The following is a 27,866-nucleotide window of genomic DNA, read 5'->3' as shown; positions in this document are numbered from 1 at the left end:
ATTTTGAAATTACTTTTCAATAATGACTCTTTATAATATACTATTAGAATCTCATTTTTATTTGTTTTAAGCACAACTTCAGAGGTGGCAAGGAAAATAGGCACAAACTTGGAATTAAGGGGAAAACAGAACAGCATGTCCCATCAATGTTACACTGGGGAAATGTTTAAAAAGGCCTCCAAGGATTATATAATTAGCCAAGGAAAAGTACCTTTTGTTTGATGCACAGTTTACAACAAGGCCTAGACTCCATGGGGCTATATGTTGATTTATAGATTTACGTCTGGTAGAAAGGTAACTCCAAAAATTATCTAGGAGGATGTTAACCAGATTTGTATTTAACCTGGAAATTTTGTTCAGGCCATCTCTTTTACAAATTTCTACAAATACATAGGTCCTCAAATGCCCTGGGAACCAACTTTACCATTCCATTGGCTCCTCCATCAATTAGTTGAACACAAGTTAACGTAGTCATTCTATATTTGTATGAATCATGTTTTAACTATTTAAAAGTTCCTCTTTGACAGTGGAATTTGATCTCTATTATTTACTAAGTAGGTTTCTCCTAATAACTTCTCTTTTGCTCTTTGATAATCCTGAATGGAGTCATGACTCTACTAACATTTATTTTGGTGGAGGCATCATATGTAATCCCACCTATATTCATCAAAAGCATTTATAAACCACCAACAAAATGATTTCCTGATGTCAATCAGTGTGCAAAATCTGTTCTTGTTCTTTTTTGTTTTAATTTTTGGTTGCGTTGGGTCTTTGTTGCTGTTGCGGGCTTTCTGTATTTGAGGCCAGAAGGGGCTATGTTCTAGCTGTGGCTTCTCACTGTGGGGGCCGGTGTTCTTGCAGAGCACTGCCTCTAGGCGCACAGGCTCCATAGTTAGGGCTTGCAGGCTTGCTTGCTCCAGGGCCTGTGGGATCCTCCTGGACCTGGGATCGAACCCGTGTCCCCTGCATCGGCAGGTGTCCACTGTGCCCCCAGGGAAGCCCTGTCCTCGTTCTTAAAGGAAGTTAGAATGAATGAAACTTCATCACAGCAATCTGGGAATTTTATCTAAATGGGAGAAAAAAAGCAACCAGTGTTAAATGTCTGATTGTCAATGAGAAGACCTTTTACATATATATATATATATATACACACACACACACACACGTATGTATGTATGTATGCATCTATCTATCTATATAGACTTTGCTGGTTTTTGTGCTAAAAGTTTTATCTACCCATATAAACGGTTTTCAGAATAACAACTAAATTGGTTTGAGAGGAAAATCAGTTCTATTATTGAGAAAATAACCTAAACCATAAACAGTTGAGTTTAGTTAGAATTGTTTGTTCATTGCCTGAATAAATTTGACCCCTTATCCTTGAATAATGAGCCACTTGATTTTAACTATTTTTTGGTGTGATACAGTTGCACATTTGAAATTCAGGAGATGCAGAATGATCTCAAATGCTTTTAACTGCATATACAGAAAAACAAGCATGACAAACTGTGCCACTTTAAATGCAGCAGAGACACAGATCTAGGGCTGAAGCAATTCTATCTGTCTGCCATTCAGACAGGTAAGATCTCTTTATTGAAATAAGTATCTGATACCTAGAAAGGAAATACATTTGCACTTGTTATATGAACCTGTCCAGAAGGTAGAAATAAAACTCCTGACAAATGAGCTTCGAATGTTTATCTCAATGTTTCAATATTTAAAATTAGAACAAAAATCTTTATAAACATAGAAATATTTATTCTGCTCATGTAATGCTACTCATTCTGTAGTTAAATCTTTCAGTTCTTGCTTAGAGGTTTGCATAAATGGATGGCCAGGAAGTTTTTCCTGATTGAGGGCTGTGGGTAATGATAGATAAGAACAAGTGGATTGTGTCTGTTTAGGAAGTGGTATTCATCACTTTTGTTCTCCAGTCTATTCTGTATATATGGTGTGGCCTTTGTTTAACAAAGTTGGGGTAAGCAACATGCCCCTCACTGTGCTAGTTCCTTTAGCAACTGCTTCCAATGGAGTATCAGCCAATATTTGACAGAAGAGGGAATGCACATATAAAAAATCTAAGAACCAGAGGAAAATTTTATATTTCTGTGAATGACAAATTAGAGTTTGTTTAAGATGACAAAATTGTGATATAATTTTTTAAACATGATTTTACTAAACAATAGTGGCAATTTTGATCTTTTTAAGGCTAGCATTCCTGGTATTATAAGCTTTCAGGCATCTAATTGGGAACAATTTAAAATGGACCAACAGATTTACAAAAGTGTTGTGAATGCTGTTGTCAAAAACTCCCTAAAAATAAGTATAATGATATTTATTAGTTATTTTCTTTTAACTAGTAAGGAATTATACATAAGTATAATGAAAAATCTTTTATCTTAATGAAATATCTTGAGGTTATCTTAAGATATATTTTAATATTAAAAAAATTGGGGTTTGAAAATTGAAGCCAGTTTCTAGAATCATTCCTATATCTGGGGTTATTGGTATTTTTGGGTCTTCAGAATTGTTGTTATTTAATTGCCAAGTGGGTCTGACTCTTTTGTGACCCCCATGGCCTGTAGCCTGCCAGGCTTCTCTGTTCATAGGACTTCCCTGGGGCAAGAATACTGGAGGGCATTTCCATTTCCTTCTCCAGGGGATTGTCCTGACCCAGGGATCGAAGCCGAGTCTCCTGTGAAGCCGAGTCTCCCGCGTTTCCTTCATTGGCAGGCAAATTCTTTTCTGTTTCGCCACCAGGGAAGCCCCAGTCTTCAGAACAGGGGCTACATAAAACCCGCTGATAATGATTTCTCTACTTGCCTTCAGGGCTGCTTATCTCTATGATAAAGTTCTACTAGTTCTGCAGGGCTTATTTAATGTTAGCTGAGAGGCTTGGTTGTCTTGAACAAGCAATACTTATATAGCTATTTACAGAGGCTTCTCATCCAGCTTTGATCTATTAGGGAAAAATAGAAATGATGATCTGAGAGCTATTGTCTCCTAGAACTCAAGAAAGTTGTTCAGGTTTTGTTTTTGTTTTGGACAACTACTACTTGAAAAAAAAAGAACAGCAATGTATATGCCTAACTGAACATGCAGAAAATAATAAAGACCCATAAGGGCTCAAAGTTAATCCACAAGGCTAGATTCTACCATCAGCCAAAGATGCTGTTGTTTCTCTTTTGTTCAGAAATTTTCAGGAGGATGTTTACGTTGAAAGTGAAAGTTGCTCAGTCATGTCCAACTCTTTGCGACCCCATGGACTATATAGTCCATGGAATTCTCCAGGCCAGAATACTGGAGTGGATAGCCTTTCCCTTCTCCAGGGGATCTTCCCAACCCAGGGATTGAACCCAGGTTTCCCACACTGCAGGCAGATTCTTTACTAGCTGAGCCACAAACTTGCAGCCAAAACCAAACTAATAAGTATTTTGTTTCCCCTCATTTTTCTAATTAATAAAATGACACGAATTGTAAATAGAAAAATAGTGGTAGACATAAATTATAGTTCTCTTCCCTTTAGACATTTCAGCATTTTGCTCATGTCATAACATGTGGCCCATAACTGGTATGTTAAAAAAAAATCAACTGGTTCCATTTTCCTGTAGGTAGACAGATAAATCTTCAACTTAGAAAACTTTTTACTAGGGACTTCCCTGGTGGTCCAGTGGATAAGACTCCATGCCCTCAATGCAGGAGGCCAGAGTTCGATCCCTGGTCAGGGAACTAGACTCCACATGCTGCAACCAAAAAGTAGGATGCCACAACTAAAGAAGCTGCATCCACAATGAAGACCTGTTGTAGTCAAATAAATAAATAAATATTTTTAAAAAAAAAACTTTTTACTAAAAGGAAAATACTTTTTAAAAAAAATATTTTCTTGAAGTCATTCTTTGGTTCTGTACACAAAGTATTTAAATATGACTTTCTTACAGTAGAGCTAACCAGCTTGATTCCTCAGATAAAGACTTAGGAATGGCTTAAGATTGTTTAGAGTTTTCCTTAGAAAAGTCAACTTTTCCTCAGAAAAAGCACTGAAATGCTCACTGTCAGAAACCTGATGAATGTAATCATGGTCATCCTGAAGTAACAGTTCCAAATGACCAGAAATTTTTCTTTTCTATGAAAGAATATGGACTTCCCAGGTGGTTCAGTGGTAAGGAACCCATGCCCCAGTGCAGGAGACATGGGTTCAATCCTTGGGTGGGGAAGATCCCCTGGAGGAGGAAATGGCAACCCCCTACAGTATTCTTGCCTGGAAAATTCCATGGACGGAGGAGCCTGGTGGTTGTAGACCACGAAGTGGAAAAGAGCTGGACACGAGTGAGCTTGCACGCATGAAAGAATACAGGGAAAGACAGAATACAAGCAGCGTAGCTCAAAGCATTTTGGGGGAGGGGTCTGGACATGGGTTTAGAAAAAGAAGAGGAACTAGAGATCAAATTGCCAACATTCGCTGGATTAGAGAGAAAGCAAGGGAATTTCAGAAAAACATCTATCTCTGTTTCATCAACAGTTGAAAGCATTTGGCTGTTGTGGATCATGACAAACTGTGGAAAGCTCTTAGAGAGATGGGAATACCAGACCTTCTTACCTGTCTCCTGAGAAACCTGTATGGGGGTCAAGAAGCAACAGTTAGAAGCCTGTATGGAACAACTGATTGGCTCAAGATTGGGAAAGGAGCACGGCAGGGCTGCCTGCTATCACCCTGTTTGTTTAACCTATACCCTGAGCACATCATGAGAAATGCTGGGTTGGATGAATTACAAGCTGGAATCAAGATAGGCAGGAGAAACATCAGCAATCTCAGATATGTGGATGATATCACTCTAACAGCAGAAAATGAAGAGGAAATAAAGAGCCTCTTGATGAGGGTTAGGGAGGAGAGTGAAAGAGCTGCCTTAACACTAAATATTTAAAAAACTAAGATCATGGCATTGGGCCCCATATCTTCATGGCAAATAGAAGTGGAAAAGGTGGAAGTAGTGACAGATTTCCTCTTCTTGGGCTCCAAAATCATTGCGGATGGTGACTGCCGCTATGAAATCGGAAGACGACTGCTTCTTGGCAGGAAAGCGATGACAAACCTAGACAGTGTGTTGAAAAACAGAGACATTACTCTGCTGACAAAAGTCTGTATAGTCAAGGCTGTGGTCTTCCCAGCGGTCACATCCAGTTGTGAGAGTTGGACTGTAAAGAAGGCAGAATGCCAAAGAATTGATGCCTTTGAACTGTGGTGCTGGAGAAGATTCCCAAGAGTCCCTTGGACAGCAAGGAGATCAAACCTGTCAATCTTAAGGGAGATAAACCCTGAATATTCACTGGAAGGACTGATGCTGAAGCTGAAGCTCCAGTATTTTGGTCGTCTGATGTGAACAGACAACTCATTGGAAAAGTCCCAGTGCTGGGAAAGACTGAGGGCAGAAGGAGAAGAAGGCATCAGAGGATGAAGGATGAGATGGCCGGATGGGATCACCGATGCAATGAACATGAATTTGGGCAAACGTTGGGAGATGGTGAGGGACAGGGAGGCCTGGTGTGCTACTGTCCATCAGGTCACAAAGAACTGGACACGACCGGGTGACTGAACAACAACAGCAACCGGATATTTAGAAAATGTTCAGGATTTAACAGCTGGAATTAAATTTAACAGGATAGCTTGTGTTGCTTGGTGTACCTGGTAGAGAGGTCTGCAGATTAGTTCTGGCCCACACAGAACTGACGAGAAGTATTACAGAACTGTGAGGCAAACTTTATTTTCATCTTTTCCATGATTGGCTAGCATTGCAGGTAAATTCATGGACCCAGGAGTCAGGCTGCCATAGTTCAAATACTGACTCTACACTCTCTAGCTGCACAACCTTGGGAGGGTTCCTTAAACTTTCTGTGCCTCACTTAACCCATCTGCAAACTAGAGTTATCAGTAGAATTTACTATTGTATGAATTAATCAACTTAACATGCACAGAAAACTTTGAGTGCCTGGTGCTCAGTATGCAAGTGGTAAATGTTAGCTGTTCTTATTTTCATAATTATTCCTATGTATGTACTTTAAAATTTCTCTTGTGTGTATAATAATCACCTATGTAGTCTTAACAGTTCAGTTCAGTCACTCAGTCGTGTCCGACTGTTTGCAGCCCCATGGACTGCAGCATGCCAGGCCTCCCTGTCCATCACCAACTTCCAGAGTTTATCCAAACTCATGTCCATTGAGTCGGTGATACCATCCAAGGTAGAGCTATTAGTCTTAACAGCACTTTCAAAAACGTTCAGTGAGTCAGAAAGAATTTTAAAGATGGAGAAACCATCCTAATATTCAAATCTAATTGTGTGCGTATGTGCTCAGTAGTGTCTGACTCTTCACAATTCCACGGACTGCAGCTGGCTAGGCTCCCCTGTTGATGGGATTTTTCCAGGCAAGAATGCTGAAGCGGGTTACCATTCCCTTCTCCAGTGGATCTTCCCGACCCAGGGAATGAACCCAAGTCTCCTGCATTGGTAGGCAAATTCTTTACCTCTGCGCCACCTGGGAAGCCCTGAAGGTATTCTGCCTATTCATGAATGGGCTTCAACTGCCTAGCAGGTCCAGGACGTCTTTCCTATTTCAGTCTTCAAATTGAATCTTTAATCCTAAAAAAAAGTCACTGTTGTTCAGTCACTAAGTGGTGTCTAACTCTTTGTTAGTTAGACAGGAACAAGCCAGGCTTCTCTGTCCTTCACTGTCTCCCAGAGTTTGCTCAAATTCATGTCCATTGAGTCCGTGGTGCTACCATCTCATCCTCTGCCACCCCTTTTCCTTTTACCTTCAATCTTTCCCAGCATTAAGGTCTTTTTCAAGTTGGCTCTTTGTATCAGGTGGCCAAAGCACTGGAGCTTCAGCTTCACCATCAGTCCTTCCAGTGAATATTCAGGGCTGGTTTCCTTTCAAACTGACTGGTTTGACCTCCTCGCAGTCCAAGGGACTCTCAAGAGTCTTCTCTAGCACCACAGTTCAAAAGCATCAATCAGTTCTTTGGTGCTCCGCCTTCTTTCTGGTCCAGCTCTCACATCCCTACATGACTACTTGGAAACCGTAGTTTTGACTAGACAGATCTTTGTTGGCAAAGCGATGTCTCTGATTTTTAACATGCTGTCTAGGTGTGTCATAGCTTTCCTTCTAAGGATTTACCCCTGATAAATATACTGCAGGGATGGGACAAGACCTACAGTAGGCATTAAGATGAGAAAGAGGCCAGTCCCTTTCCTGTTTACAATTTGTGCCATCGCAGAATACAACTCTATTTGTTTTTCAGTTGAAAGGTCAAGGCCAGAGCCCTCGTCTATGAATGAATGGGTGGCTGTTTCCTTTTTCAGGTATTAGGCTACTTTGAGACTTCCTCTAAAGGTTTATGACTATCCTTGCTTGAGTGAGTAACTAGTGGGGTTAAACTTCCTTTTGAAAGAGATAAACCATCCCTGAGTCATTCAAAGGCTTCTTGTTATTCAGATGCCTTTGTAAGTGTCAGGTTAACCGGCTGGACCTGTGGCCTCCCTCCTGTCTGTCTCATCTGCCTGTTTATCTTGTTCATTTCTCTCTGCCAGTGAGAATAAGAACAGGTCAAGCTGTGTGTGCAGTGTATGCAAAATGATGTTGCTGTTTTTGTCCTAGGAGGAGTCCTGTACCTTCTGGCTTCTTGAATGAGAAGAAAAGGCCTATTAAGAAGGTTTGTGCTGGGTAATGATTATGTGCCTCTATCTCTTCTAATTCCTGCTTTACAAAGGAAGTGACTCATATGGTAGATAAACTGGACTTGAAAGAATGTCTGGCTTATGCAAAGCCCTTATTTACATACTAGTCTCTTTCATTCACGAGGAAATAGGGACTCAAGGACTTTGGGAGTTCCTCCCTTTTCTGTTTTTTGATAGGCAGTGGTCTAAGTAATCCCTGGAAGGTTTTCATTTTTGTTTTTTTTGTCCTGCCATTAGTTAACATGCCCCCTACCCCACCTTTCCTTTCTCTGTTGGAAACAGGATTTGCATGAATGTAAGGGCAGAGACTGGGCTTCCCAGGTAGCTCAGTGGCTGAAGAATCTGCCTGCAGTGCAGGAGATGCAATGCAGCAGATGCTGATCCCTGGGTCAGAAAGATCCTCTGACATAGCAACCCTCTCCAGTATTCTTGCCTGGAGAATCCCCATGGACAGAGGAGCTTGGCAGACAACCGTTCACAGGGTCGCAAAGAGTTGGACACGACTGAAGTGACTGAGCACACACACAAGAGAAGAGACAGGGAAAAACTATAAGTTTCTTCTATCTTACATTCCTGACTCGTCAGAGTTATCACTCAGACAGTGATCCTTCATCACTAGTAGCTCAAGTCGGTCTAGATGGGACTTCATTTTCTCCCTTCTTGGTTCTTGTCAGACTTTCCTGGTGTCTCTCTCAGACGGTAAAGCGTCTGCCTACAATGCAGGAGACCTGGGTTCGACTCCTGGGTTGGGAAGACCTCCTGGAGAAGGAAACGGCAACCTGCTCCAGCACTCTTGCCTGGAAAATCCCATGGACGGAGGAGCCTGGTGGGCTACAGTCCATGGTGTTGCAAAGAGTCAGACACGACTGAGTGACTTTACTTTGGTTCTTGCCAGGCAGGGTTGAGTAAAGCAGTTTAGAGTATGAGTTAGAAGCAAATATTTTAGTGTCAGCCAGACCTGGCCTGGTTTTGAAGCTGTGTAACTCAGATTGGGACTTGAACCCTTCATCATTTAACTGAGATCACACACCTGGTTTCAGGACTTATTGAAGCTTAGGTTCTTGATGTCTCATCGCAGAAAGGATTCAGTGAGAAGCTAAGTAACAGGTAAGAAGTGGATTTATTTAGAGAGAAACATACTCAGCTTGCCAAGTGGCACAGTGGTAAAGAATCCACCTGCCAATGCAGGAGACGCAAGAGACACAGTTTCGATCTCTAGGTCAGAAGATCCCCTGGGGTAGGAAACGGCAACCCGCTCCAGTATTCTTGCCTGGAAAATCCCATGGACAGAAGAAGCCGGTGGGTTCAATTCACAGGGATGCAAAGACACGACAGAGCAACTGAGCACCCACGTACTTCACAGACAGAATGTGGGCCATCTCAGAAGGTGAGGGGGCACCGGCGTCTGGGGCTGTCAGTTTTTATAGGAGTGGGTCATTTCACAGGCTAATGAGTGGAAATATTATTTCAGCTACTTTGGAGAAGGGGCAGGGATTCCCAGAAGCTGGGTCACCGCCCACTTTTTGGCCTTTGATGGCTGGCCTCAGCGCTGGTGGTTGTGTCACTGAGATGCTAATATATTACGGTGAGCCTATAATGAGGCTCCTGAGCCACTGGAGGTTGAATCTTCTGTTGCCTTGGACGTAGCTGGTTCTAACCAGTTTTCATCATATCCTATAGCTATGGCACTTCTCCCAAGGTTGTGCCATGTCCCCTTCCTTCCTCTTTCAGATCCATATTAGCTACCATCTTGGAAAAGTCATTCAATCTCTTAGCCTATCTCCTCACCTGTAAATGGGAATCCTAACAATACCTAGATCACAGGACAGCTATGATGGTGAAATGCGACTTTATGTAAAGCACATGGCCTAGTATGTGGCCAGTGGTAAACTCACTCAGTATTTGAGATTATCATTAACAAGAATTTTATCTGTAAGCAGACTTAATTTTTAATATTTCTTTTTGCATTTTAAGTTTCTTTTTTAATGTCTTTTCTAAATCATTTCCTCAATTCAAACCACTATTTCATTTCTCAGTATTTATTGAGTAACTGAATGAATAATGACTGAGTGATCCTGGTTTAGGTGCCCAGTTTTAAGAGCCAACTGTATTCTCAAAAGTTCTAATTTATTCCTGAGATTTATTCCTTTAGATGGGCAGATCAGTGGCAGGGTGAGAAGTTTATTCTACTCAATTATAGAGTTAGAGGAGTTCCTGGAGGCCTGTTCCTTGCCCTGCCCACTGGCTTCCGAACCGGAGATGACCTCAGGCTGCTGTGATCCAGATCGACTCCCACTTAAGCCTGGTCCCTGCCAAACAGCAACACGGCAGAGCACTAAGAAAATCTTTTCTTGTTTTCTCCTCTCTTAAAAAAATCTGTCCATACACTCACAGACAGTTATTAACTCAGTCACAGCTCATATGTTAGTTCAGGTATAAGTGACAAAAAAGGCGTGAATGCATTTGACGTTTTCTCCTAGGTTCCACATTTTATTCCTTTAATATTTCTTTTGGCCTATGAATCCTGCTGTGGTGCATATTCATTCATCTGCTTTCTACATCTCTTTTTCCCGCTCCTGGCTCACCCGTGGTGAGTAGAAACTTGAAGGCTTTCAGTTAAAGAGTTAGTGATACCATCCTTCCTTTCCTGTGCTCAAAGACTACTTGGAAGCATCTTCCCTGGGACAGGCACTGTCTTCAATGTTTGGTAATGCTGGCTTTTTAATAAAAGAGAGGCAGAGCCCTTGTCTTTATAGGGCTTATAACTGAGCCTCATCTTTCAGTGTCCATCCCACCTCACCATTTCATAACCGTCTTCACTCTGTTTGACTTCCACCTCCATCCCACTTCAGCTGTCCTTTCACGGAGGCACTTCACAGGCATTTGCCATTACACTTGACCTTGTCATCACCCGCAGTTGAAATCCTAGATTCCATAAACTGGCTTGCTAACCATAGGCTCCCAGTTCTTCCAGCTTTCTCACCTCCATTTTCCAGCCATGCATTTTCTTCAAGACCTCCAGTTTCTTTCTGCCCCTATTCTGTCAGTCACTTCCGTGGTTTCACATCCTGCCTATCTAGCCTACGCAGGATGATGGTTTAACGCCTCAGTTTCGACACGGTCAATACCATTATACCCCTCTGCCTTCTTTTGCTGTCATATCCATTGCCCTGTACCAGTGCAGTGTCTTCACTTGTACATCAAGCCTTCTGAAGTCTGCTAGGAGAGTGTCACTCAACTGGGTTACAACAAATTGATTGTGTCAACTTTAGGCAGGCTTTGCTGTTGTTAATCAGTCTGTAAGCTGTGACTGACTCTGTGACCCCATGGACGGCAGCCACCAGGCTTCCCTGTCCTTCACTATCTTCCAGAGTTTGCTCAAATCGAATCATCGAGTCCATCGAGTCGGTGATGCCATCCAACCATCTTATCCTCTGTCGCCCCTTTCTCCTGCTCTCAATCTTCCCCAGCATTAGGGTTTTTTTCCAACGAGTCATCTCTTTGCATCAGGTGGCCAAGTATTAAAGCTTCAACTTCAGCATCAGTCCTTCCAGTGAATATTCACTGTTGATTTCCTTTAGGATTGACTGGTTTGATCTTCTTGTGGTCCAAGGGACTCTCAGGGACTTCTCCAGTACCGCAATTTGAAAGCATCAATTCTTCGTCACTCAGCCTCTTTTCTGGTCCAACTCTCACATCTGTAATATGACTACTGGAAGTAATATGACTACTGGAAAAGCCGGTGGCTTTGATTATATGAACCTTTGTTGGCAAAGTGATATCTCTGTTTTTTAATACACTGTCTAGTTTTGTCATAGCGTTTTTCCAAGGAGCAAGTGTCCTTTAATTTTATGGCTGCAGTCACTGGCCACTACATAGTCATCTTTCTGTATGTATTAGATTATCCCTTTCTTTCATTCTCTGTGATTGTCTTTTTTTTTTTTTTCTGGCTTTGAAAAATATTTTTGGTTTAAAAACCTTTATCCTGTGGGAAATCTCAAACATTTATAAAAGCATAGAGAATATTGTCCTAAACTCCCCGATATCTATTACTTAGCTCATGACCAATCTTGTTGCATTGATGGCCTCTATCCTGCCCCCAGATTAGAGTAAGTCAAATCTCTGATGTCATATTATTTCATCTGTGAATATTATATGTACCCTAAAAATAAGGACTCTTAAAAAAACTAAGCACAATAGCATTATCTCAGTAAAAAGTTAAGTCATTCTCTAGTACCACTGAACATACAGGCAGTTTTCACATTTCCTTGTTGCCTTTTGATTTTTTAAAAAAAGGTTTATCCAAGTAAGGTCTCTATTTTGTGATTGGTTGACATGTCTGGTAAGTTTCTTTTAAGGTAAAGTTTCTTCCTCCTTTTCTCTTATTTCCTTGTAACATATATAGTTTTCGTTTGAAGAAACCAGGTCCTGTGATTACTTTTGAAACCATTGCCATATTACTGTGACTGCCTTTCTTAATCCTGACAGCTGATCGGGATTTACAAAAAGCTTTTTAATCAGTTCCCTTAACTACCCGTCACCCTCCTGGTGTTTGCTCCCAGCCTCCCTCCTCTGCTAGTCGAGGCTGAGTCTCCCTTCTCCCTCCTATCTGAGGCTGACTCTTCCATCACACCCTGCCCCCTCTCCACCTGCCTCTTAGGGGATGGCCTCCAGTTTTCATCTGCCCTCTCCTGGATCTTTAACCTCTGCCTGACTCTCTTGCTCTCAGGATAGAAACACTGAAGGGCTCTCTGAACTATACAAAGAAACTAACCAGCCAAATAATACATACACACTGCACCCCCCCGCCCCCCAATTTTTTTTCTCTCAGTCTTGGGTCTTATTTGGATTTTGGCCCCATCTCTCACATTTCTTTTAAAACCAAGCTTCTAAAAACTTCTCTGCATTCATTTTTCCACACTTTCAACTTCCATTTACTCCCTAACCCCCTGACTGGCGTCAGTTTCTCTCATTCCTCAGAAATAGTGCTTTCCTTTTCAAGGGCACCAAAACCTTCTACCTAAATGCAACGGCCGTGGTCTGTCTTTCCTTCATTTGATATCTCTGCAACATTTTCCAGCGCTGGCCACGCCGTGATTCTTCAAACATCCTTCAGCTCCCACGGTTGGTTTCTCGGTTTTCCTCCTACCTCTCTGATCGCAACTTCCGAATCTTTCCAAAGATTTCCCTTCTTTATCTGTCGTCAAATTCAAGCCTTTCATGAGTTCTATGTACTTTCCCCAGATGATCTCATGTATTCCCATGAATTCAACTATCACCTTTCCAAGGAATTCCAAAGAGATAGCTCTGGCTTTGAAATCTCTCTCTTGAGATCTGGCTCTGTGTGACCGATCCCTGTTGGACTGACACTTGCAAGTCCTGTAGACAATTCAGACTCAGTTAATTCATCCATCACCTTCCCATTTACCTTCCTCTGCTTTCTTCAACGTCTGTCTTTGTGAATGTAACTCACCTGGTTACTCAGGCCAGACATTTGGCCATTATCTTTGATGCCTTCCCCTCCCTCCCTGCTCTCTCTCCTCCCATTCCTAAGAGATCATCAATGGATATTTTTAATTACCCACATTTCAGGTTCTCGTCTCTGAAGCGCCTCCCCTTTTGCATGGATGACTGCAGTAGCCACGGATGGCTGCCTCCTGGCTGGGGCCCTCCAGTCCCCTTTGCATACGGCTGCTGAACGATACCTGACATCCTCCCCTGGCTCTCCATCCCTCCAGCAGAAAGCAGCTAGTCACACTGCTCCGCGTGTATGCTTAGGCACACATACTTAGTATATGAAGTCCCGGGTGGCTGGATCTTCTCCGGGCCTGTGTCTGTGCTGCCTCCTCCCATCTGACCAACTCTCCTGCTCTTTGCTTAACGCAACCTTTGTGCCTCAGGTCAGGGGTCATCTCTTCTGGGAAGTCTTCCCTGACCTGTAGCCTAGGTTAGGGCTCTTCTTATCTGTCTGCCTTGAGAAATCCCTCCTGGCTGGCTCACACGCCCACCTGTCCTCCTTTACCTACTGATCTGGCTGCTGCTCACACACACGTAGCTCACGAAGTCACGGACCAGCCTGGCTAGGAAGCGTCTCCTCCTCATTCTGCCTGGTGAAGATTTGCCTGTTTGCAGCTTTAAGAAGGGAAGGTTTTAGCAACTCAGAAACTGTTTGCCACGGACCTGCCCCGGGCAGGGCTCCGTGTTAGACATCTTCAGGGTGTAAAGATCGAAAGCCTGCTTTCAGGTTCCTTAGCGAGGCGAGGAGATAAAAGATCCACTTAAATAAACTGAACACAGTCAATAAAGAAGAACAGCTACCATGCTGGGAGACTTCAGAAGAGGGTGTGATAAGGGGCCCCCTCGAGGGTCACCAAGGGGGGATCAAGGAAAGCCTGGTATCTGGGACTGATGTCTGAGCTGAGCCTTGAAAATGGATGGGTCAGGAATAAGGAACAGCACTTAGGGCAGAGAGGCCTGTGAAGAAAAAGGCAGAGACTAATCTGAATTTTAAACTATGGGCAATTTGCTAAATTTCTGTCGGAGAGTGAGCAGGTCCTTTCACGCTTTCTTAAGAAAATTACAGAAGCCATATAGTACCCAATCATGGATCTTCTACAGTTTGAAAAATATTTATATAGCACAGACACAATGTCCTGTATCATCACGCTACCTTTTTTGTTTGTTTTAATATTTATTTGGCTTCACTGGGTCTTAGTTGTGGCAGGTGGGATCTTTAGTTGCGGCATGCGAACTCTTAATTGCCGCATGTGGGATCTAGTTCCCCGACTAGGGATTAGACCTGGGCCCCCTGAATTGGGAGTACAGAGTCTTAGCCACGGGACCATCAGGGAAGTCCCTCATTATGCTGTTTTGGCTGTGGGCTTTTTCCTAACGCTCAGAAAGACAAAAAATTGGTAACATTGATTTATTTATACAATAAACAGTTAATGATCTTTGCTAAAGGCTGGGAATAGTAGCACCTGCGAAGATAAGTAAGACAAAACCACTGCTTCCGAGAAACCACGGTTTTGTGTGTGTGTGGTAAGAGACAGAGAGGTTATCAAGTGGCTCAAAAACAATAGGGTAGCAATTATTGTGACACAAGTATGGACAAGTTGCTATAGGAACTGAACCCTTAACTCTGGCTTGGGGGAAGGAAAAATCATTAAAGGAGGTATGAAATCCGTGAGGTAGGCAGGGCTGGAAAAGTGTCCCAGAAAGAGCTACAATATGTGAGAAGGGGATGCGAGGTGAGAAAAGAGGACCAGGGTGGGTGACTGTTTGTACTTTTGTAGGTTTGTGAAGGGTTTCAGCAATATTTCTTTCCTCGTCTGTTTATAAAAGAAGAGGAGAAATAGATTAAGTAGGTGGAAAGATAGCCCAAGGCGGAGGGGGGAGGAGAGGGCCTGTTTGCACAGCTCTGATTCCGTAGCTCCAGCGCTGGGCAAATGAGGAAAGTTACTTTGTACCTCTGAGCATCTGTCAGTGGGGGCACTGGCCTGGGGATCTTTTCCAGTTTGAATGATCTTGTCTTCCATAATTATCCTCGAAGAAACTGGACATATGTATGTTGATGGGCAGGGTCTTTGACTCACTATTTGCTGTGAAACAATGAAAACTGTTTTCAGATATTTTTTTTTCTTCCCATGACTGAACAGTGAAGAGTCTTTAATCCATCAGCAGTGGCTGTTTCTCAGCTGTTTTCCTTGGAGGGAGCATTGATTTTTTTTTTTTTTTTTTTAACATTCTGACACCTTTCCTTGACACAATATCAGTACTGCTCCTGAACTACATAATACAGTGATAAGAGCTGAAATTACTCATTGACATTATCATGGGGCTATTTTAGAAAACATTATCTCATGTTCATTTCCTAGAATATCATCAAGTCTCTACAATGTCCATTCCTTAAAAGAGCGTGGTGTTTTTGATACAACTGTGGTCTGTGAATTGGGTCAATACTGTAACTTCCTTTTCTGATACTGTGGCCCAAAGTACAGATTTGAACAAACTCTTTGCCCTAGCAGAATCTGATAGAGTTTGCTAAATTTGAAGTTAGCTATTTCTAATAATTTATCTTTACTCTTTATGTAGCTTATCTACATTGTAGATTACTTAAGGCATATTTCAAATAATCAGACACTGCTCTTGTCTGACTTTGAATCCTTATTCATGAGACCAGGTGAAATGAGCATTCATTAGTATTTTTATGAAAGGATGTTTTTAAAAACTTCTAATGAGCTCTGGTTTTCTTTGCCTTTTTGGGTTTATCATTCATACATTCACTTATCCAAAACATTTAATTCACTTGTCCATTGTTATTTAAACTACTTATATACAAAGCTAATTTTAGGCAGCCTCCCTAAATAAGGCTAAAGCAATATTGGTTAAGGGCGAAGAGAGTGAGCAGTGTTTTATGATAGCTAAAGGCAGAAGCACACACAGTAAGATAATTTGGAGCTTCAGGGAAGTCCAGGGGCTTGGTGGCTTAGATTTCATCCTCAGAACTTGATTCTGTAACAGTCCTGACCCTACTGCCTGAGTCATGAGCATTAGAATAGACCACACCATCAGCCAGGTGCCATGAAAAAGAGTTTGTTAAGATGAAAAAGCAGGATGGCTGTATACATACATACATACATACATACAGCCATACATACATTAGCATGACTCCCAGGACAGAATCTTTTAGGCCTGCTAATTACTTTTTGAGTGGATAATGCATGTGAGAAAATACAGGTAAGGATGTTGCTAGACCATTGTTACCCAATGAGTACAATTTCTTTCAAAGCAGATGGAGACTGAGACCAGCTAAATAATGAATTTACATAAAGGGTCACATGAGGCTGCTACACAGAAACTTTAGCAATAAGCAATCCTGCCAACTCTTGACCTTTTCAGTTACAGCCTTTCTTCCTGTATTTCTGTGGAATAACACCTTGTATATAGTAATCAAGATTTTGCTTAATATAACACATTTTTTTCCTTTTAAAACTATCTTTGTATACAAAGCAGTGCTTTTAAAATTTATGCGAGGGTGGTGCCTTGGAAGCTACATTTCTCTGCTGCTTTTCAGATCATCCTTTTTGACAGAGGAATAATATGATGAAGGTGTATGCCTGTGTCCTGCCACTCCAGTCGTGTCCTACTCTTTTCAACTCCATGGACTGTAGCCCATCAGGCTCCTCTGTCCATGGGATTTCCCAGGCAAGAATACTGGCATGGGTTGCTATTTCCTCCTCCAGGGGATCGGCCCAACCCAGGGATCGAAACTGCATCTCTTGCATCTCCTGCATTAGCAGGTGGATTCTTGACTACTGTGCCACCTGGGAAGCCCTAATAACATGACTGGTAAAATAAGCAAAAGGTAATGATTTTAATTTCAGAAGAACCTGACAACCTCCTGGGCTTTCGCCAGCCCCTCAGAACATCTACTTTTTCCTTGAACAATGATGCCAGGGCTGGGAGATGAGTGGGCCGTTTACTTATGGGAGGGGCCATGGTGGAAAGTCAACTGGAAGCTGGCAATGCTGGTTACAGAAAAGATGACTTGGAAAAGGAGTGAAAATGAACAGGTAAGGACCCTTGACTCTGGAGAGTCAGCTGGCTGGGAGATTGGTGGATGGCGAGCTAAAAAGTGTAGCCACTCTGAGACTGAGGTTCAGGATTAGCAAAGAACAGCATGTATTCTTTGGCCAAGGACCAGGTTGTTTACACAGTGAGTGAAGCTGTTCCATTTACTGCGTGTGCATTCATGGAGTCTAGGGGGGTGTGTGTGTGTTAGGGCTGGAGACTGAAGCAGACTGGAGGAAGGAAAGTTTCCATCTAATCAAGTCAGCTGCTCATCCTTCGCGCCAGCTGACTGTTGCATGTCAACCTAATGTCAGTTTTCCCAAGAAATAGGCAATCTGATATCTCAGAATAATCAAAGGTAGCATTAAAACAATTATGTGAATCAAACTGAGAATGTCTATGGGCTTACAGGACCCTCTGGTCACCAGTGGGTCACCTTTCTTCTAAGCTGATTTCAGAATTACATGCTGCCTGTGGAAACTTGTGCTAATGTGAACTGGGTAACCTGGATACCTGCACCTGAATAATGATTCCAAGAAGGTTTAGCCCATTGGGTTGTTTAATTCAGAGTTTATGGCATCCTTTAGTGGGGGACATGCTACCTCATTGGTCCCTGCACCAATGATCTTCACTGTTAATAGTCCCTACTCACGCGAACATCTTGGGGTCATGTCCAATATTAGGATTATCAGAGGTCTCAGACGAGCCTGAAGGTCTAAAAGGAGGGCTTCCCTGGTGGCTCAGTGGTAAAGAATCTGCCTGCCAAGCAGGAGACTTCGGTTTGATCCCTGGGACAGGAAGATTCCCCTGGAGAAGGAAATGGCAGCCCACACCAGTATTTTTGCCTGGAGAATCCCATGGACAGAGGAGCCTGGTGGGGAACAGTCCACGAAATCTTACAGAGGCTTTACGATCTAGAGTGATTGAGTGTGTGTGTGTGTGTGTGTGTGTGTGTGTGTGTGGCAGTTTACAGGGAGAGGAGCTGGGGGGAAGACCCCCAGAAAGTGACCATGGACTCCTGGGGCCATTCTCACTGTTGATAGTGGCTCCAGGGGCTGACTAGAGTCTCCTCCTCTGATTGTGAGCCTCGAGGGTTTCAGAAGGAGCTTGAGCCTTCTTTCCTTCCTGGTACCTCAAGGATTGAGGGGTTGAGTTAGAAACAAACATTTTAGTCAAACATCCTAAGGATTAAATACTGATTTTATATTTTGATTAGCAGTGTTATATGTGCATTTCATCTGTTGGAAAAAATAAGTCCAATGATGTGTCAGTGTAGGTTCATCAGTTGTGACTAACATACCCCCTTGTGTAGGGATGCTAATAATGGGGGAGGCTATATGTGTGGGGAAGGGGGTACACAGGAAAAGCTGTGTACTCTATTGAAATTTACTGAGAACTTAAAACTGCTCTAAAAGACAAAGTCTATTAAAAAAAAGAAGCAAACCTTCTTCTAGCTCCCTTTCAACTCCTGGTGTCCTATTTATGGTGAAAAAACTTTGAGACCCCTATTCTGGAAGGAGTATGCTGACTTATTCCTTTCCTCCTTTTTCCCTCCTTTTCCCTTTCCCTCCCACCTGTTTATAGAGCTGCTGACTTTGAAATCTGCCACCCTCTCTCTGAGGTTCGCTTACGCTCAGAGGAGTTGCTGGTACGTAACCTATGGATAATACATTTCATTGACTGAGGAAAGGAAAGAATGACCCTGACTTGGAAGTCATGAGCTTTGGTGTGACATTAGCCTCTGTTCCAAACTCAAGGGACATTTGTCATGTGTTAGAACTCTGTCAATTTGGAGACTTTTCACCCACACTTATTTGTTAGGAGTTACGATGATTCCTATTTTCAGAACAGGATGTTATAAATGGAAAATAACTTTAGACATCAGCTAATCAACCACTGGCATCTTTTAGATGACATTGCATGTGGCCGTGCTCCTGTGTGTTTGAAGAAAGAGAGGTTAAGAGAAATTTACTGATGTGTTCAGTTACAAAGGGCTTCCTAGGTGGCTCAGTGGTAAAGAATCCGCCTGCCAATGTAGGAGACAGGGGTTCGATCTCTGGGTTGGAAGATCCCCTGGAGAAGGAACCCACTCCAGTATTCTTGCCTGGAGAGTCTCATGAAGAGAGGAGCCTGGCAGCTTCAGCCCGTGGGGTCACAAAGGATGGGACACGACTGAGCACACATACATTACATTCCCTCAGTTACAAGGCTGGTCGAGGGCAAGGTGGATCATTCAAGGCCCAGTTCTTTGATTCTTAGTAGCACATGTGTGACATGGCTATTTTCAGAGGAGACCTAACCTAGGCAGATGCTCCAGGAGGTAACAGATGCCATGTTGGGAATATGGAGGTAACTTGCAACGTTTCCTTATCATCAAGCTAACTTCTACTACAGAGAATTTGTTATTTCCAGGGAGGGCACCATGGCTTCATTTTGATCCGGAGCTAAAGTTTTTTCCCCTATACTATTGTTTGTTTATTTGTTTTTGGCTGTGCTGGGTCTTTGTTGCTGGGCACAATTTTCTCTAGTTGTGGCGAGCAGAGGTTACTCTGATTGTGGTGCATGGGCTTCTCACTGCAGTGGCTTTGCCTGCTGCAGAGCATGGGTTCATGGGTTTGATCCCTGGGTGGGGAAGATCCCCTGGAGGAGGGGTATTCTTGTCTGGGAAATCCCGTGGACAGAGGAGCCTGGTGGGCCATAGTCCATGGGGTCGCAAACAGTGGGACACAACTGGAGTGACTGAACATGCACGCGTATATATATTTTCCACTTAGCTTGCTGACGTCAAGGAATTCTGAATATGATCTTCTGTAAATTCAGATTCCTGCTGGTAGTGGAACCTATCGAACATTATGATTTGTCTGCAATCAGAAGGGGTGTGAGTGCAAACCCTCCTCTGAGACGCATCTCAAGTCGAGCACTTTTCTCACCATTGGCTTGGAAACCCCTCCGACCTGGTGGTGAGAGTGTGCTGGCATGCAAGCTGACAACAGAAGCAGAGCGGGCAATCGGTTGAAGTGAGATCTTCAGGAGCATCAAGGTGTCATTAAGAGAAGACTGCAATTAAATGGAGAGATTGAGTTCACTTTATGTTTATTTCTCTAGAAAATATTTGTAGTTTTTGCTTGCCGTCCTTGCTAAATTACTGTTTTCCTGGCTGCCTCCTGGCTCTCCCCACCCCTTCCCTGACCATTGTAGAGTGGTTTTGGGAAAGACTAATGTTAGCTGTTGGTGCTTTTGGATATTTGGATTGATTGAAGAACAGAGGCAGAAACCGAGCCAATGAGGTGGGTGATCCATAAAATGATTTAATAAATGGGAAATCCATAGGGTCTATTTTAGACAAAATACTAATAGCTGAGTAGGCCTCACGCCTTTTACTGATTACTCTTTATTGCTTCCGGAAAAGCACTGAGGATGCACTTTACACTTTAGTCTAAATTACACTGAAAGTGAAAGTTGCTTAGTCATATCCGACTCTGTGACTCCATGGATTATAAAGTCCATGGAATTCTCCAGGCCAGAATACTGGAGTAGGTAGCCTTTCCCTTCTCCGGGGGATCTTCCCAAACCAGGGATCGAACCCAGGTCTCCCACATTGCAGGCAGATTCTTTACCAGCTGAGCCACAAGTTACATTAGGTCTATTTTATTTTTTGCCTTTTAAGAAAGAAGCCACACTCAAATAAAACTTTTAAAAAGCCTCTGATTTGACCAACCCCCCCCCAAAAAAAAACCCAGAAAGAAAGAAAAAGAACTAGCTAAGAATCCAGATATATTTGTTTCCATGTGGCTGTGAAGGTTCCACTGAAAAGATATAGAGAAAAATTTTCTGGGTTTAACTGATTGAGATCTGATTAGATCTCAGCATTAGTATTTTCCCTCCCTCCCTCTCAACCTTCATTTGTTTTTTTCTTCTTTCCTTCCCTCCTTCCTTTTCTTCTCCTTACCCTTCTTCTTGTTTCTTTCCTCCCTTCTTTGCTGACAAGAAAGGAAATGGAAAGAGAAAGATGACACTGGGAAACTGAGGCTTCATAAACCCTTTATTCCTGTCAGGATAAAAAATAAATTACAATTAATCAATTGTAAAATTTAGACTCATAAATGGAAAGAGTTTCCCTCCTCGGCCTTTTGTCAGATGAGTGAGTACGGGTTGGCCAGAGGAATCTTCTGGTGCTTCAGACCAGACCTCCCTTCTGGGGCTGCTCCTCGCCCAGCGCCCTGGTGGAAGAAGAGGCGGCTGCAGCCTGGCTGCTCCCGCAGCCCCAGCGGCGTGCAGAGGGTCTGCCTGCGGTGGTGACAGGCAGCATAGGGTCCTGTCACCTCCCTCCCCTGCCTCCCCCGCCACAAGCCGCCCTGGGAGCACCTGGTCCATGGAAGGAACTCGGAATCTGAGGGTGGAACGAAGCATCATCATGAGATGCCTTCTGAGAGTGTGGAGCCATCTTCTCAATATCCCTGAGTTGTCAGCAGGCACTTTCTGGTTTGTATTATTATTGTTCAAATTCTCCTCACCCCTTTCCACTTCTCTTATCCTGAAAACATAACAGTGCATTTCAGAAAATATGTGGCCATTGATGCTTTTAGAGAGGAGGCATTAGGCATTAGAGACATAGAAAGGAGATTTTTAATAGTTTTTCTCTGGATATAATTTAAATCAAGATTTAAAAAAATGGCTAGTCTCAACCCCTTAGTGCATCAGCATAGGGAGCAGCTTTTTTTGAAAAAGGAAAACCTGGATAGGCATGAGCCCGGTGAGCGCTGTTTCATAAAACATCTGCTTCAGTCACACACATGTGAGTGCGTTTCTTACAATAGGTCCCTAGAGTTTGAAGGCATTCATGTTAAGTCCCTCAGTTAACCTCTGAGCTTGCATTTCCAGAGAAACACTTCACCTGACCGGAAGTAAAATCTTAACAAATGACACAGATAAGTAAGTAGTTTAAATATCTATTTGTTGTCGTTCAGTCACTAAGTTGTGTCCGACTCTTTGCGACTCCATGGACTTCAGCATAGAGTCTATGGATCGCAGCACACCAGGTTTCCTGTCCTTCACTATCTCCTGGAATTTGCTCAGACTCATTCATGTCCATTGGGCTTCCCTGGCGGCTCAGAAAGTAAAGAATCTGCTTGCAATGTGGGAAACCTGGCTCGATCCCTGGGTTGGGAAGATCCCCCAGAGAAGGAAATGACCACCCACTCCAGTATTCTTGCCTGGAGAATCCCACAGACAGAGGAGCCTGGCAGGCTACAGTCCACGCGGTTCCAAAGAGTCGGACACGACTGAGCGACCAACACTGAAGTGTTAGTCCTGGAACAGACTCCGTTTTGTCTGGATCAGGACCTTCAGTTGTGTTGGATACACATGTCTGGAGGCAGAACAGAATTTAAAAGTGTAAGACTGAAGCTCCCGGTGACATCCTCTGTTCCTGTCACAGCCAATTGAACAACTCGTTTGCAGTCATGATGGGTGACCCCCTGATGTGCTTATCTGGTAAGCAGGTTACCTGAATGGGGTCTCTGCAGACCCCCTCGGATTCTGGAGTGGGGTTGCGTCATAGGACACGCACGCCAGGCTGGTGGTCACCAAGGAGGGGAGGAGGCAGAAGCATGCCTGGTTGAGCTGGGAAGCCTATCTCAGCTTGCTGCTTCGGACATGAAGCTGGTGCTGGACAGGCTGTGAGTTACCCAGACATGGTCGCCCCATTTTGGATTTGTGGTTCCCAGACCCTCGTTGCTCTTCAGCCTGACGAGGATGGGGGTTCCCCTTGCTCCCTGTAGGCATTCTGCCCTCTCTTGTATGGGGAAGGCCGAAGAAGGCAACTGATTTATAGACTCCTTTTAGGGAAAAAAGCAAACAAAACAAAACAAAACCCTAGCAAAACTTAAACTCTACTTTTCCATCTGAACCTGGTTTTGCATTTCCTAGAAACTGCTTTGGAAATTCCTCCTGTGGTTGAAGGGATCATCTTTAGACAGGTCAGTGGGTAAAGCTCATCGAAGCTGTTTGAACTTGCATTCTGTCTGACAACTAACACACTTTCCCCATCTTTGACAGTACAATGGTTCCCTAGACGCAGGAGTCGGCAGATGGCTCATGGTAATAGATCAATGTTCCATTTAGAAAATGATCTTTTAATTTTGTCCTTGTTCTCCCCACCCCCTACTATTATTTGAGAGGTCAGGGAGGGACCAAAGACACGCGAAGGGAAGGCTGTGGCCTGCTAATGATCTCCCCGAACCCCAGTGAGCGACAGGGCGTCCAGCATGCCCAGTCTGGATCCCTTGAATATGCTGTCTGCCAGTCAGTTCTAAAAAGAAAAAAAAGGTCAGCTGACATCTCATTGTGTCACATCTCATGTGACATCGCATTCACTTCAAGGGTGGACAGCAGAGACAAGGCTTTGACAGGACAATGCCTCCTGTCCTCTGTCCTCAGGGTCTCAGCCTTTATTCCAGGACCTTTTGAACTAATGGATAGTGAGAAAATGGGAAAGAGGAGGTGCGCTGAATGGTACTTTTCGCTCAGTGGAAGAGACTGGAGGCTCGTGCAGGAGGGCGGGCTGGCCCACCAATGTCTCATTGCTAACTTGCTGCACCATCTAGGCCTGCTGTCCTCTTGTCATCCTGTGATATCTGCTCATTAACCCAGCTGCCTGGGGACTGTGCTGCAAGGATGAGAGGCTAAAACTTCACGAAATGAGAGCAAAATGGGTGCAGGTGGGCAGAATGTGCACACTTCTGGTCATGAGACAGATGAGTCCTGGGGGTGTGATGTAGAGCATGGTGACTATTTTAAACAAAGAAACCAAGCCCCATGGGTGAGCCTCTCCATGAGAGAGTAGACACATCTGACTCTGTTTAATGAGAGAGGTTAGCCCCTCTTTGTCCCTCACATGGAAAGGAGGGCATCCTTCCTGCTCTCCGCTTTCCAGCGACTGCATTCTAGTAATGTGATTTCACAGGGGGTTTGTCTAGTCAAGCAGTTCCCGATCCCGGTTACTGGGGGTGATTGAAACTTGATTGTATGTCTGCTGATTACATTGCTTACTTCCTAGTCTCAAAGTAAGAGCAGTTGCTCACATTCCACACTTGGGCCAGGAAGTAACATGCTAGGATTCAAATTGTGTGGGAGGCTTTCTCCCACGACCTTTCCCATTACCCAAGTCACAGCGCCTGAAATTAGAGTTACTCATTTGGCCTAAAGCTCAGCTTTATTTTTCCCAACGAGAGGTAATACCATATCTATTTTTAAGAGTTTTTCACTTTTCTTCATTTTTGAAATTAGTATGCATATAGTGTTTTTTTTACCAACCAAATGTTATTAAGTTTATAATGCATTTTCAGTGGATAGGAGCTTAGAATGTTGTAAATGTGGCATATCAGCAGTTATTAGTCATATCTAAGCATTCCCTGGTGGCTCAGCAGGTGAAGAATCTCCTGCAATGCAGGACACCCAGAGTCACAGGTTTGATCCCTGGGCTAGGAGGATTCCCCTGGAGGAGGAAAATGACAACCCACTCCAGTATTCTTCACTGAAAAATCCCATGGACAAGGGAGCCTGGTGGGCTACGGTCCAAAGTTGTTGCAAAGAGTTGTACACGACTGAGCGACTAAGCACATCATGAATTATTTCAGAATTTTTGTTCCTAGAAAGTTAAGCTGAGAAAAGTGCTTTGTGGAATTAGGAATGGTGATATATATATATATTTTTAAATGTATTTATTTTTTAATTGAAGGATAATTGCTTTACAGAATTTTGTTGTTTTCTGTCAAACCTCAACATGAATCAGCCATATGTAAACATATGTCCCCTCCCTATATACTTCTTAAATTAATATCTATTAAGGCCTTGCAATGTTCTAGGCTCTGCTTTTACTAACATGATCTCACTTAATCTTTCAAACAATCCTATAAGGCACAGTTTATCTTTTATTATTACTCATTATTATTATAGAATTTGGGCTCAAATAATTTGAATGAATTCCATTTATTTATGTAACAAATATTCATCGAGCATCTATTAGGTGCCAGGCATCCTTTTCAGTACTAAGAATTCGGAGATGAATAAGGCGGGTACTGTCTCCACTCTTGGGAAGCTGATGTGATAAACTAGCAAACCAATACATGAAATAATTTCAAATATTAACTGCGATGAGGAAGACAAAACACATTGCATCTGGGAATCAGTGAGTGTGAAGGTAGGTGGAAAGAGCAGCAGGTAAAGAACAATGAAGATTTGCTTATGGTTTTGTGACTTTTCAAGGTCATCCAACTAGTGAGAGGCTCTGGGTTTTAGTCCATTTCTGGGATAGCAAGCGGCAGTGGCTGTGCATGAAAAGTTTTGCTACTTTATAGTGAAGCCAGGAAGAGTTACTGGAGCGTGTTGAAACAATTTTTGAAAAACTGGAATGGTGCCAGGACACCTGGTCTTGGGGTCCACCCCCTCCCCCTGTTGGAACATTACAGACTTCAGAGGAAGTATTTGTTGTCATCATCTCTGGAAATGGGATTGTTCTTTGATGTTTTCTCATTCTGTTTGCCTGACAACCACACCAGAATGAGACTTTTTCAAGGCCTCCCTTGCCTAATGAACTGGAGGCCTTGGAAAAATCTGCCAAATAATAGAAATATTTCTCTTTCAGCTTAACTGCTGACCCAGACTAGTCAGAGAAATGGCCTTTCAAAGGATAAATCTATGAAATTCCATTTCTGGGGGCAAGTGCCTTGATTTGCATGGAGCATTGTTGTAAATGTCAACTGTCCGGCTCCCACTGTCAGCTTGAATGGCCATCAGTGTTTACCCTCCCAAGAAACTGCACCGACTTACTCAGCACACATCGCAAGATGTGAGGCCATACTGTTCCTTGTTAATGACAATCCTGCCCCTCTTATCTGTCCTCCTTCCTTTTGCTCCTGTGAGCTGCTTCCAAATGTCCCCAAGTTATGATGAAACGCTGACTTCACTTAGCTGGGCTCTTGGTTTTCCTGGGCCGCTCTGCGGAGCCGGCCTTCCCATGACCCATCCTGTGAAAGCCTGGGCGGGTAGCAAAACGCGAGCTGGTGAGTGCCTGTGAGCCAGCTGAAGAGACTGAACAAAAGGACAAACTGCGGCGGTTTCCTTCCCTTGCAACGGGAAGCAGATGGAAAGAGCCCAGGGCACAAAATCATTCCGAGTGAATAACACTGGAATGCAATGTGCGGTCCTGCTTACCACTGTATCCCCAAGACCTAGAACATAGTGGGTGCCGAGTAAACACTTGGTGGATGCCGATCGTGGCAAGCCGTCTCTATGGGCCTAGCCATCCTCCCCACGGCCTCCCCGTGCCCTTCTCACTGACTGCCGCGGGGCTTCGGCCGGTTGTCTGCTCTTGAGGAAGGAGCTGAGACTTAGAAACGGGGGAGAGGCCAGTCCCGTGGCCGGCCTTCATTGACCGCCACGATCCTGACTCTCTTTCCAGGTGCAGAGCACTTCGTGTGTGATGAATGATACAGAAACATACCCCTGGCAGCCAGCTGGCCCCTCACCAGATCTCTGTAAACACCAGCCAGAGGCGGCTCTGGTCCTGCGCCAGGCTGGAGACAGCCGGAGCCAACCTCGCGGCTTCCGACCCCCCGCGTGGGACGACTCATACCTCTCCAGCTGCGTCTCAGCTCCAGACACGGGCGGATGGACTCTCTGTGATTTTCCATCAGAGGCTCTCGGAAGGAAATGTCATTCTGTCTCCTCCCTCTGCCTGTCTCTGTTTGCCTTGGCAGAGAACCGCCTTGTGATCCTCTCTTCTCCGCTCTCATGTCTTTGATCTGGAATGCTGTCTCCTGCTGCTTCCCTCTTGTCCTTCGAGACCTAACCTGCCTGCATGGCTTTGATAGGAATGACAAGAGGATGTGTTAGGTCGTTTGAGGGGAGTCTAGATGAGCAGTTCTGGGTCTTAAAACTTACTTCCCCCCTCCTTCCAAGCTGGGTTACAGTGAAGCAGTCTAGGGAAGAGAATCTGTATCAGTGAAATGTTTAGTCCAACGACTGAGGGGCCATGTTGCTATATTTTGTGGCTTTTGAGACCCAGACATTTTCACCCTTTAGCACCTGAGAATTTGGGAGGTAATTTCCTCATCACATGTCACACCTTAATTGGCAATGGTCTTCTGATTGTTTGTTTGGCAGTAGATAAAATAATGGCATCACTCACAATAGGTGAAATCTTAGATTTGATAAAACAGAGAAGTTAATTCTGGCAAGACATGTCTCAATGTGTTTTATAGGACTTTGTTTTTTTAAAGCAGTTTAGGATTACAGCCAATTTGAAAGGGAGGTATGGAGATTTCCTATATATTCTTTTCCTCCCCATATACATAACCTCTCTCATTATCAGCATCACCCTCTGAAATGGTACATTTTTTACCAAGGATGAACGTACACTGACACATCATAATCACTCCAAGTCCACAGTTGACCTGAGGGGTCACTCTTGGTGTTATATATGCTATGGGTTTGAACAAATATATAATAACATGTATTCATCAATATAATATCATATAGGGTATTGTTACTACCTTATTCATC

The 27,866-nt window shown here is 43.5% G+C and overlaps 1 long non-coding RNA gene across 1 annotated transcript; it reads right to left on the bottom strand.

Moving 5' to 3' along the window:
* Positions 1–38: 38 nt before the first annotated feature.
* LOC110123677 (uncharacterized) lies at positions 39–27,212 on the bottom strand. Its single transcript, XR_011483176.1, has 5 exons — positions 26,938–27,212; positions 21,669–22,671; positions 21,253–21,351; positions 20,234–20,360; positions 39–1,066 (listed from the first exon to the last, which is right to left on the bottom strand). It is a non-coding gene; the product is annotated as an uncharacterized lncRNA (long non-coding RNA).
* Positions 27,213–27,866: the final 654 nt, after the last annotated feature.

The sequence above is a fragment of the Odocoileus virginianus genome, chromosome 24 (genome assembly GCF_023699985.2).
Source record: "Odocoileus virginianus isolate 20LAN1187 ecotype Illinois chromosome 24, Ovbor_1.2, whole genome shotgun sequence".
Lineage (NCBI taxonomy): Eukaryota > Metazoa > Chordata > Mammalia > Artiodactyla > Cervidae > Odocoileus > Odocoileus virginianus.
This window is presented reverse-complemented; position numbering and strand designations above follow the sequence as displayed.